Source organism: Vespa mandarinia, chromosome 1 (genome assembly GCF_050613455.1).
Source record: "Vespa mandarinia isolate Hongniang chromosome 1, ASM5061345v1, whole genome shotgun sequence".
Classification (NCBI taxonomy): Eukaryota; Metazoa; Arthropoda; class Insecta; order Hymenoptera; family Vespidae; genus Vespa; species Vespa mandarinia.
Genome location: NC_140810.1, coordinates 11,592,747 through 11,605,807, shown reverse-complemented (window position 1 = coordinate 11,605,807; position 13,061 = coordinate 11,592,747). Strand labels below are relative to the sequence as shown.

Here is a 13,061-nt window from a genome sequence, read left to right as displayed (position 1 = left end):
TTCCTCTCTCTCTCTCTCTCTCTCTCTCTCTCTCTTTCTCTCTCTCTCTCTCTCTCTCTCTCTTTCTCTCTCTTTCTCTCTCTCTCTCTCTCTCTCTCTCTCTCTCTCTCTCTCTCTCTCTCTCTCTCTCTCTCTCTCAATTGATCCTCCCATCGTTTTATTTTCCCTTTCCTCTCTGGCCCCACTCTTTCGCCGCATTTACCGACTAACTTTATTTCTCAATCGGCGAAACGATCGGAATCGTGCCGATTTACGAGCTGACTTTTCTTTCTTGCTTCCGTTTCGGCTCGCGTCTTACGTATAAAATTACGATTTTCAAAGAAGCAAAACTTTGTCGTCTTTTCGAACGAAAACAAAAAATGATTTATAAGAGACGATACGTCGGTCGAAATTTCATACAATATATAAATAATTTCGCTCCTTTTACTTGTTATCACTCTTTCTACTTTCTATGACACCGCTAAACGGTGCATAATCGAGGGGAGAGAAGAAGTTTCCCGTTCGTCGATTCTCTTCCTTGAGGGGACGATCGTTTTTCATTTGAGCCAAATAAAAAACGGGAATCGCTTTCAAGAGCGGACAAGCTAAGTTCAAATTACGTTTCGAAGTTCTCTATCAAAGCGCTTGATTAAAATTTGAGTATACCTCCGTAGCATGAAAATACTTGAAAATCTTTTCTAAATGTTATAATCAACTAACAAATTTAATCTAAAATAAAATTTTCTTATCATTATCTACTAATATCATTTACGTAATCGAATATTCAATGAATTCAATTTATTAACTTCAATTTTTTTTATCCTTCAAACGAATAAGTTACATTAGAGTAACATAAAAAACACATATACTCGTTAATTCCCAAAGAAATCATTGTCGTCCCTCATACCTTATCTTCTCCCCTCCCCCTTTAATTCATCGAACTAAACGACGCGTTACGTTAGCAAAACGAAGGCCACCCTTAGATAAAGTTTTCTCGATGTCATAATAACTTCAGGGCTCTCTAAATGGTACGCATATCCGTAATAAATTGTTCTTGCAAAGTTCCTAGAAGGCGAGCTATATAAATAGTCTCGTGGATTCTCTCTGCCCGTAGCTCCCCTTCTACGATAGTCCTTCCCCCACCAAGATCACTCCCACCACCACCACCACCATCACCAGCACGAGCAGCAACATCGGAAAACGTCTCGTAAGTTTCGCTCACATGCCGGAGCAGCTCTACCCCTACGAGAACGCCAGCCACTCTTACGAACGTCGCTATACTACTCTTAAAGATGCTTTTCATTGCACTCCCACATTGGGAGCGATCCGATCGATGCAACTGTCTCGTTCTCGCGAGAGCTAGCAAGGACTCTCTCAGCCCGGCCGATAGATATTCTTCTTCTCTTCTTCAACGAAGAAGAAGAAACTGAGTTCGCGTCCAGCCGAGAAGAACGCGTCTGGCACCCTTGTAGATACACACCGTAGCCCTGCTTCCATCCCTCTTTGCCAACTCTCTCCCTTCGATTCTCCTATTTCCTCTTTCTCGTCCTCCATCTACTTACTTACTCCTCTTCCTACCTCCTCCTTCTCTTTCCCCTTCTCCTTGTCCTCCTCCTCCTCCTTCTCTTCCTCCTCGTTCTCCTCCTCCTCTACTCCCCCTGCCACCCTTGGCCCTTCGTATCAAAGTTTCTCTACTCATCTCACTCTCTTCCCTCACAAGCACGATGCGCTGTTCCGAAAAGACGCGCGCGCGCTCACGCTACCATCGGATATCGGTCCTTCTTGCGGCAGTTCTCACCATCCCGAGAACTTCGTCTCGCTTTCAGGATTTTACTTCGTCGAAACTTCTAAAGCTATCTCCGCCTTGGTCGTCTGTAAGCGTCGTTGTCGGTAGAAGTCGACTCGTTTCAGTCTCCCCTAACTTTTCGACTACTCTTTCCCTTCTCCCTCTCACTCCACCTCTTTCTTTCCATTCTTATTTCTCGTGTTCTTTCTCTTTGTCTTTGTTCAATCCCTCCCCTTTTACTCTTTATTATTCTTTCCTGTTACTTCCGAGAGCATAACGATTAAAACGTTCATCCTATCTATCCTCTCAAACATTCGATATATCTCCACCTCTTTCGTACTTTTTGTCTCTCTCTCTCTCTCTCTCTCTCTCTCTCTCTCTCTCTCTCTCTCTCTCTTCCCACAAATGCAACTTGCCTTTGCTTGCATCGACTTAATTGACCTTTGGCCTAGTTAAATCCAAGAGGTGACCGCTCTAATAGTATGGTTGAAATCAACATAGTACATGATACCCGCGCGTCAGGATTATTGTCGGTGCAGAAACGACTTGTTACTAATCTCGTTACTTACATCAACAAAAAATCCAACTATTAATTTATCTCTGTATCTTGATATCGATCTTAAGTACTTATGTACAACGTTTCTCGCGAAACAAATTTTCTTGTAGAAAGTTTTGATTAATTGAAAAAATGTACGTGAATAAGACCTCTTAGTAGTTATTAAAAGAATAGCATGTACTTTCTCAAATCCCTTAAGTTTGCGAGAAAGTTGGCCGCCTATTCATTTCCGGTCGGAAAGTCTTTGTACCTCCTCCATCGGCTTACCGAGAAAAGTTTCGCATGCCGTCCAAAGTTTCTCTCGCAATTACTCGAGCATCTAAACCCGACGAATGGTAATAAGACTTTCGTGTTATACGAAGCGATTCGAGTAACTTCATTGCAAAGACTTATCCGCAAATCTGTCGATGATAAGGGCTTAATACTTCTTTTTTTAAATTTTATTCCATATCGTTCGATTAGTTAGAAATCTCCCTTTAATGATATTACAAAATTTATGTATTTATCTCATATGGATTGCATTTGCTTATGTGAATCAGTTTGAAATTTGATAATAACAATTCGAAAATATCTCACGTTGTTAAATTTCCGTTAGAACAAATGGTCCGATCGATGAAACCATATGACATTGATGATTATTGAATTATATTTTACGAGAAAAGATCTCTAAAGCGATTGAAATCATATAACGTATATGTATAATCAGACACGTATAACATATTCCAAATTAATTTCTACTGATGATACGAACTTAATCAGTATTATTTTATAAGTATTACTTTTTTTAAAGCCGATCGATCCAATCGTTTTCGTAAAGTAGAGATGAAATCGTCGAATAAAGAAGGTAAAACAATAGGGGAGAAAGCATAAACACGTCGAAAACTAACGGATTCAATGAGGAAGGACGACAGCAGAGTCAGCTTTCGCGGGTTGTACCGGAACCTGCGGAAGCAAAAGCAGCCGGCGCGTAACGCCGGTAAAGCGGTAACAATGCCGATGCTAGAAACTATCGCCGACTGCCCACCGACGTCACATTTCGGACGATTTATCGGTTCAAACGTCTCCTATTTTCCTCTCCCTCTCTATCGCTTCCTCGTTCTCTTTACTTTTGGTCAATTTATACCATACATTCGTAAAATTACTTTAATCGTTCTGATTCTCCAAATCGCAAATTCTCTTCTACTTTGTTTTCATTCTAAGAACATTTCAAACACGAAATATGCATATGAACGAGAAAACGATAAGAACTATACGTAACTGTACGATCATACCATATCTGAGAAAAAGTATACTTTTAAATATCCCTATACGTAAGAAGTAAATAGATTAAAAACATTTCGTACAATTAATTATCAGTCAGATTGAAATAATTGGATCGGTGTCATTTTAAATTGGCTTTTCTCGTACCATTCTTCTTAGATGTTTACCACGGAACTCAATCGTTCGACCTATCTCCAGTTTCTGTTTATAGTATAGTAGACGTGTGGTTTATAGTAGACGGTGAAGCATTAACTGTATGTTCCTTATGTATATATATGTAGAGAACGATCTTATAGAATGTTTACTTGAAATCGTAAAAGATAATTGAACCCCAATGAAATAAAATGGTTTCAGTCATTCGAAAAATGAAAACCACTTACCAAAAAAACTCTACCTTCAAAATGATTTTTTATTACTCTATTTCCTGGCTACCGCAATATGTAAATTATTCAATGACGCAGAAAATGTTCTTTCGTACAACCAACACTGAGAACCATAATAAATCGCGATATCTTAAGCACAAAACCTTTGTGTTGTTAGCTCCATCATAATATGTAATACGAAAAGGTGTAGTTTTGACGCAATCACATAACCATCGTCTGAAACGTAACACAAAAGAAATAATTGTTCATTATTTTCTATCGATTACATTTGTATCGATTTCATAATACACTTATTACACAGATTATATGAATTACATATTTTGTTTTAATATAATTGATTTATTTAAAAGAACGATTAATGGAAAATGAAACGCAAGGAACAAAAACGCGCGCACTATCATCACTGATTATAAAAACCCGTTATAACATAAATAGCTGTTTCTTTAAAAGCGGAAAAGTTCGTTTCGATCGTGTTCGGCACGTTTCAACATAATTTTCTTGTGATATTTTATCACTCGATCGATTGATTTCACGTTTACACAAGATTCGATATTAACATACGAAAGTTGCTAATTTTCCGCACGCTGATAAATCGTAAATCCGAACGAAACGAAGGAACGTTTCTATTGCGCGAAGTTGACAAGCGCATTCGAAAAGTGGAAGGGATGGCGCGAAGTATACGGAGCTTGCACCACGTGTCCGTAACGATATTCACGAAGTAACGAACGTCATGCCACGTTGGTGTTACAGTTACCTACCGTATTGACCGCCTATAGCACAGAACTATCAAAGATTCACGAGGCGTACGTGTTGCGGGCACGACTGGAGGACAACGTTATACATATTGCGCACATGCATATTATCGTTTCTTTAACACTTTATTTAGAAGAATTAGTTACAGTTGAACAACTTTATTCTTGAACTTTATTCTTGAATGGGAGAAAAAAAATGGACTTGTAGTCCATTTTTAGTCCATTATCTTATTAGACATCGTTTTGGAGTACACAGAACCCGACTAAAGAAATATTATTATAAGCATGCCAACTGGAAATCATCTCTAAAATTATTCTTGCCGTATGTAAAGGCATATAAGAAAACGTACAGTCACTTAATCTTACAAATTGTTAGAAAACTTTTTTAGGATAATTTATTAGATCATCTATACAAATACAGTCCTTATAGTAAAAACATTTAAATGTATATATAATAGATATATAATGTATGTAATACATAATGTATAAATACAGTCCTTATAGTAAAAAAATATAAATGATATGTAATAGATATATAATAAATATGTAAATGTATATATAATTAAATACTATATGTAATAGTATTTAATTTTGCATTCATTTAAAAATTTTATAAACTTAAGATTCTAATAAGTAATGTGTAGTAACATTTTCATGTGTAGTTCTTTTATGTTATATCATTGATGAGAATAAATTGTTCTTGCCATTGAATGCAAAGAAAGCTGATCTTATGCCTCATAATATCCAGAAAATCAATATTATATAAAATTAAATTTATAGTTAAGATATAGATAATAATTGAAATCTCAAATCATAAGTATTTGTAATAAAAAATTACAGAACAGCACATGTCTTATTATTAACGTTTAAAAAATGTTATCTCTGTTTACAGATTTTGTCTACTTTTTTTTAATATATTGCTATATTCTTTTCTATATAATATTGTAATTTTAAATGGCTTTAAAAATTATTGTTGCTAATTTATTTAGACAATTAATCGAAAAAATTGTTTAAAGCAAGATTAATATTTTGTTTCAAATAGACATCATGCTACATTCAATTTAAACTATAGTTTATTTTTGAAATATTTCGTAAATGTTTTGTTCCGAAGATGAAACAATTTTTAAATGAAGAACAAATTAGCTATTATATTGGAATTTTATATTACATATAATTATTTTAACTTATATTTTTTATGTATAATAAATTATATATAATAAATTCCACGAACAGTCAACAAACGAGATGGTGATAGTACTAAAAAATGCAATTTTTTAATAATTTAGTTGTGGTGTTCACAATTAGATGACAGCACTTGTATTGGTTGAAAGCTTTCTTACTTCGAAGAACTCCATTCCTATTATATTTTCTTATTTTAACCACATTATTACATATTATTGATTACTAATTCTCCATTCACACAGTAATTGGTTCCTAAAAAATACGTGTAAAAGAAAATTGTACAAAAAAGAATATAATTCATATGGAAAAATAAAAGAATAATTCCATATAAAAATCTTATACGAACAATAAGTTATTTTAAAACAAAAAATATAAAAATCACTGAATAAAATTCTATTCAAAATTTTATTTGACCAAATTATTGATATAGTCAAAATGTCGTGTGAACTTACAATTAAACTATGTTCTCATAACACGACTTTTTGATCGTTTAGTAATTTTTCCTAATTGGCATCAATTTGCCGTAATGTACTCACGATTTGGTTTTTCGACTATACGTTTATCATTCTCTCACAGCTTTCTTATTTACTTTTTTTTTGCTTGTACAATTACTTGTACTGTTGATGATACAGCATTGACTAATCAGGATCAATGCTGTATGTCTTCCGTACGAAAATATATGTAAATAAAATTATAAAATCAATTTATTTCTAAAATTCTAAATAAAAAATCTAATTGCATTGATTTCATCATGATTTTATTAATATAATTATCTGCTTCACGAAACTGAGATACCCAAAAATGGAAACTTATACTTAAACAAAAATTTAATAACTACTTATAATTAATTTCTTATCTTTAAATTAATTATCTTATCTTATAAGTAAATAAAATCATTAATAACTACTTAGAACTAAATAACTATTAATAACGATTAATAATTAAATGTTTTTTATTTTTAAAACCTTATATTTAAGACTGTTTATCACCCCTGGTTTTCTAATGGTTTACGCCAACAATGAGCACATAGCTTTTCCGAACATTTGAAAAAACTTTTTTTTCTTCGAAAAAAATCATGTCATATGATAGTGTCTTTTCAAAGATAATTTATATATAAAAATAAAGCTTTTTCCAAAAATTCGAAAAAATCATGTCCTCGCTTAAGGAGGAAAATCACATTTTTCAGTGCAAAAAATCAATTTTTGTTTTTTACATAAATCGTTAGTATAACTATTGGAATTTCAAAGTTTCAAAACAAAATTTGAATTTGTTCCGATACTATGAGTGCAAAAAGGAACATCCATCAAATCAACGCTCGAATACACAGTAGGTAGAATGGAGCGATCACACAGGTAGTCCTTTATTTATTTACCTGGCTCAATACCACTGTACTACGGGATATTAGGAGAGGAGGGGATCTCAATAGATGTTTTTCTTTACAAAGGCTTATGTAGAGAGAACTAGAAATGTCGACATTATTTCGACTGTATTGCAGTAGAACATTGATTTAGCTTTGGCTTTCTACACGTGTGTTAAAAATTACAAGAAGAAAATGTTTTCCTATCCAAAAAGTGACTATGAAACCAGTGATCGATACAGTAGACCACGTAAGAAATCATTCCATGGAAATCGATATACCAACAAAGAAAGTGTCGACAAAAATGAAAATGCTAGTGCAAAAAAACTTGATGGTACTATCAGTAAAATTATGACTGTGAATCCCTTGTTTCGCGATCGTTTCAACGAAGTTTGAGTACAAACGAAAATTTGAATTCAACAGTTTGGCGCTTGGTTCCAAAACATTTGCATTCTGGACTGAAAATAATCATTTTTAGTTGTTGGCTTATTCGACGAAGGAAATGCAGCACTAATGATCATGAATAAGTTGAAAATTGTAGTTTACCCGAGGAGCTTCAATTACCCACTACACGGATGCACATCATGGATGACCAGCACATGAACCGACAAAATAAAGCAGCTCTTTGGAGACTAAGAAAGGTCGGAAAGCAAGAAAAAAGGAGACGCAAACTTTAAATGATGTTTATGAAGAAGAAGAAGGATTATTATATGGTGCTAGAATAGCCGATTTATATAATTCATTACTGTTTCTAATTTTTAATTTTCAGTAATTTTATTTTCAAACACGTTTTTCTCGAAACGACATTTTTTCGACTTGCGTACTATCTAGCTCAAAAAGTTATTGACCAATCGTTATAAAAAAAGGTGAGATGTTTTTTTATTTAATTATCAAGAATATGAACTAAATGATCATTTCTAGATGATACCAAAGTGTGTTTTTTATTGCAAAACAATTGAAAAAAAATGGTGAAAATTGAAACATTTTTTCAAATAGGTTTAAAACATTCAATTTTCAACATTTTCAATTGAAATTTAGTTCATATTCTTAGAAAGTATGTTAGTAATGTAGAAAATAAACCATTTTGCTTTCAAATCGAAATTATGATCTTCACAATGTATGCAAATAAGCAACTTCGGCAACAAACTGCGATAGACGGCAGATTATAAGTTGGACATTTCCGTCGAAAACGACTTAAAAAAAATTCCAGATATAGTTTCAAAACATAAATAAAATTATGCCAAAATTTCAACAAATTCTAATTATTTTATCCGCCTTGAAAAAATTCATAAAGAAAACTTTCAATCAGCCTCCTAATGTGATTTTCCCCCTTAAACCTTCATCTTTAAAATAAGATCTTGTTCATCAAAATCATTCACGAATTATGTTTGGACTCGCTATTCGCGTAAATGTTTTCAACATTTTTCGTAATAAAAAAGCTTTGTATAGTGACGCCAATTGAATTCTGCGGTAAAAGAGAAGAAGCTCTTACCCCTGCTACTGATTTTCATATAAACGTATGAGTAGTGTTTGTTTTGTTTCTATAAAGGAAACAATTGTTTTCTTGTTTGTGTGCATGAACCGATGCTCAGATTTTCTGATTCATTCTAGATCCAAGCAAACATATTTCATCATGCTCATAATAAATAACTCATTCAAGGATTTTAATCAGCTTTCAACAGATGATTCTATGGGAAAAATAAGCAAATATGTGTTCAGTCGTTCATGCTAATAGCTTTCAAGAATAATATGTAATTTTGGAACGATTTTATAATTATTTAAACTATGTATAATGTATATGTATATGTATAATGTAGACGGAGTACAATAAACCGATATTTAAACAATATTATATTCATATAGATCATAATACGACTTAAATATAAGATAATTTCAATTTAATATTTCAAAACGATTAAATTTTAGTCGCTAAGTATATTTAATATCAACTAAAAACAAATGTTTGACTGACTTTAATATTTATCGATCCAGTTCTTTTTTCTACTTCGACAAATGAATATCGAGCTCTCTTTTTCCAAGCATCTCAGATTAAACAATTAATACTTTCGGTTACTTTACACGAAGTATAATAAATTAATATTTAAATAATAGTACATTTGGTTTATCATTATATAACTTGTAACACACGTTAAATAAAAGATAATATCCATTTAATACTTAAATTTTGATCTCCAGTTATTTGCGACATTTAATATCAGCAAAATCGTACGTTTAATTGACTTTAACATTTATCGATCCAATTCTCTTTTCCATTTCAACGAGCAAACATCAAAGTTCTCTTTCCAAATATCTAAGATTAAACAATTAATACTTTCGATTATTTTATAATTATTTAAACGATGTATAATGTACACAGAATACAAAAAAATAATATTTAAATAATAATACATTCATTTAAATATTAAATAACTCCTAATACGTATTAAATATAAAATAATTTAAATTTAATATTTCAATACAGTTAAATTTTTTTTCTGAGTCATTAACTACATTTAATATAACAATGGGTGTTCAATTGACTTTGATGTTTATTGAAACAGTTTTGTTTCGCATTCGGATAAGTGAACATCTAAATTCACTTTTTCTATGCGAGTAAGCTTAGACAATTTATAATTTCATTTATTTTACATCCTTAAGAGTCGATTAAGTTCTTCAAGTTCGATTAAGGTTCTTCATCATCTTGGATTAGAATGCTCATTATGCAATAACAACGAAGACTAATCAGGCCCTAGGGCTAGAATAATCAAGTTTAAGCTGAAAATTTTCAGGAATTAATATACTATTTAATATACATTTCTTTTCATATGCTTTATCGATCTTTCGGCAAAAAGATATCTCTCGATCAAAAAGTAGTTATCATTTTTTATGCAAAGAGCTGCGATTTTTTCTTTTCAGAGTTGCTTTAGGGTTTCATTTGATTGTTAATTTCCTTGCAAATTTTAGAATCAAGAAAGGTTTTAATTCTTTGCCATTGAACATTGTTATCAAATGATCTGCAGCAGTGTTTAGGGCACGAAGAAAGAAGAAAATATGCCATAGAAGCTCCCGCTGTGATTCAAGAGCCAAATTATATGCTGTTGAGTGATTTTCGAAGGTTCACCAAAACCTTTCGAGAATGGCTCTTAGTTATATTTTAATTTTACCACGCTGCCACCCAAAATACTCTTATAGTGATGAATATAAAGGTAGATTTAAGAAACTGAGATTTAACATTCTATCTCTGATACCATTTTGTCACTGAATGAGATTATTTTATATTTTATACATTTTTATTATTAAAGTCGAGAAGAGAAAATTTTCACTTCTTTCCTTTTTACAGTTCAATTAAATTCATAATTTTATTCTTATAAAATCAAGTTCTATATTAAAATCACAGCTACAAAATGTATATGATATGGCAATTGTCCATTGAAAAGGTGACACGAAGCTAAAACAAGTATATTGACATATGTGTCAAATTCTCCCTTTGCCACGTGTTACAGGAAATAAATATTTATTTAGATTAGAATCGAGAATTTTTCATTTTCGTTTCCTCTTTAAACCTTAACGAACGAATGCATTTTTCTAGAACAATGACCAATAAATTTTTAAGAAATTAAGTGCTTTATTTTCAGAGCAAGAAAAAGTGCGCTGGTGTTCTAAAGTCATCTCTTAATTGTTCTATCAATATTTTTCTAAATTTCAAATGCGAGACTGGTTTCAAATTCATCCGTTGTCTTTCTTGTCGGTATATTATGTATGAATTGACGTAGTAAATTTTTAATCCCCAGAAGAACATCTTTCTCCACCATTTTAAAGATTTTCTTAGAAAACAATATGATGCTACATAATGGTCTGCGCAATCAACTCTTCCTATAAATTTACTGTAATTTGTTGCAATATCTGGCTTGTCAGTCGATACTGTTTCACCATCATATATTTTTATATTTATTTAGGTATTTTTTGCTGTATCCCAAGTACTCAGCAAGGTGATAACTTTATTGTCTTTTTATGCTAACACTAATGTCTTACGTTTTCTCAGAGCAATTCTATTTTTTATAGTAAATTTCGGTTTTTTAATTCCTTGAAGTAATCCTTTTCAATTTGGTTTTATCATGCCCGTAAGATGGCATTTCAGTTTTAGTAATTCGGTAGCTTAAGATAAACTTGTGAAATAGCGGTCTGTAAACATATGATATCCTTCAACTGATGGAATTTTTTCTAATAATTTTTGATACAAATATAATACTATTCTGGTAGTTATTGGAAGTTCCGGATTTGGAAGATTTTCCGTTGTTATCGAACCATAGTATGACAAAATAAAATAAACATATCCAGATTTTGAATTGGCTAAAACATATATTCTTATACCCGATTTAGTTGCTTTAATAGGATTATATGTAATAAAACCAATCTTGCCTTTAAACCGAACTACTGCTTCATCTACCGAAATACATTATTCTGTTATAAAGTGCTGTGAAAACTTGGAATCTATGTATTCCAAAAAATGATTAGCTCTTTGAATTCGCGTCTTCAAAGATGGATGCCCGGGTGGAATTTTCTTCAAGTACAGCATCCAGAATATTTGATTAAAACGATCTCTTGTGAATGTACGTGAATAAAATGGAATTCTGCTTATTGTTTGTTGTCCAATATTCAAATTTATTTTCTAAAGGCATTGTGCCCACATTGAAAATTACAGAAAGAAAAGCCCAAAATTCTTCCTTTTCTACATTTTTCCAATTATTCCAAATTGATCGGTTTGTCAATCTTTTTCCACTTATTTTGCTATTTACATAATTATTAGTTTCTTTTATTATATCTACTAATTCATCTGTAAAGTACAACTTAAATGTATCAATAGACTCAACAATATTAGGAGAAATTTGTGACCCTGTTATTTTTGGAGATACTGTAAATTTTATTTGCTGAAAAATATCATCTCGTTTAGTAACATTTTCCCATTCTCTTGAGTCTATTACTGTTTATATTTTCGTTTTGACTGAGTTCATTATCAGTATCACTATCCGTAATAGGCACAACAGTAAAGTCACTATCAGAACTATCGTAATTATCACTTTCATCTTTATCTACTACATTTCTCCAATCATTTTCAAACATATAAAATTCATCTTCGCTATTAGAAAATTCCAGGTTCCTACTAATACTTGGTTCTTCAATACTCTTTTTCTTTGCCATATAAGGCTTAAATTCTAGATAGAAAAAATAGCACTCCGTCTCTTCTTCTAACAGATAGTGCTCGTCCGGAAATGACAATAACGAACTTTATTGAACGTATATTAAAGCCGAACCTAACAGATTTCCTAAAATATCACGTCATGCCGCCTGTATGGCACCATTTGATTTTTTTAGAATATCTATAACGTCGCAAGTATAGCGGCATTCGTTCGTTAAGGGTTAATGTTAAATTAAATTAAATTCAAAATTATCTTTGTCAAATTTATCTTTCATAAATAATATATATATATATTTTTCTCTTTTATTTCTTTTCTTTTCTATAAAATCAAGTTCTATTAAAGTCATTAAATTAGGGATTTTTAAAATCACAAAACGAAGGAAATGGCAATTGTAATTTGTATTGAGAAAAATGCACTTGAAAATAAAATAAACATATATAATTTGTTCGTGTTTTCTGAATTTCGGACATAATAATAGAGTCTACAAACTTAATCATACTCAAGAACATCCATGAACAGCCAACGCGTACTTCTACCTTACGCGAACAAAAGTCTTTCTATACTTTATGTAAAAAGATTCTTTAAATACTCGCGTAAAAATCTAAATC

The 13,061-nt window shown here is 31.8% G+C and overlaps 1 protein-coding gene across 2 annotated transcripts in view; it reads right to left on the bottom strand.

Annotated features, from left to right (window-relative positions):
* LOC118445754 (uncharacterized) overlaps positions 1 to 4,660 on the bottom strand; it is a 242,922-nt gene extending 238,262 nt beyond the window's left edge. The window contains exon 1 of one of the 2 annotated variants that reach the window (XM_085663066.1): positions 3,962 to 4,660. The gene's annotated coding sequence lies outside the window, so the exon portion shown is untranslated. The remainder of the gene's footprint in view (positions 1 to 3,961) is intronic. The other variant, XM_085663071.1, reaches the window with a different exon arrangement.
* Positions 4,661 to 13,061: the final 8,401 nt, after the last annotated feature.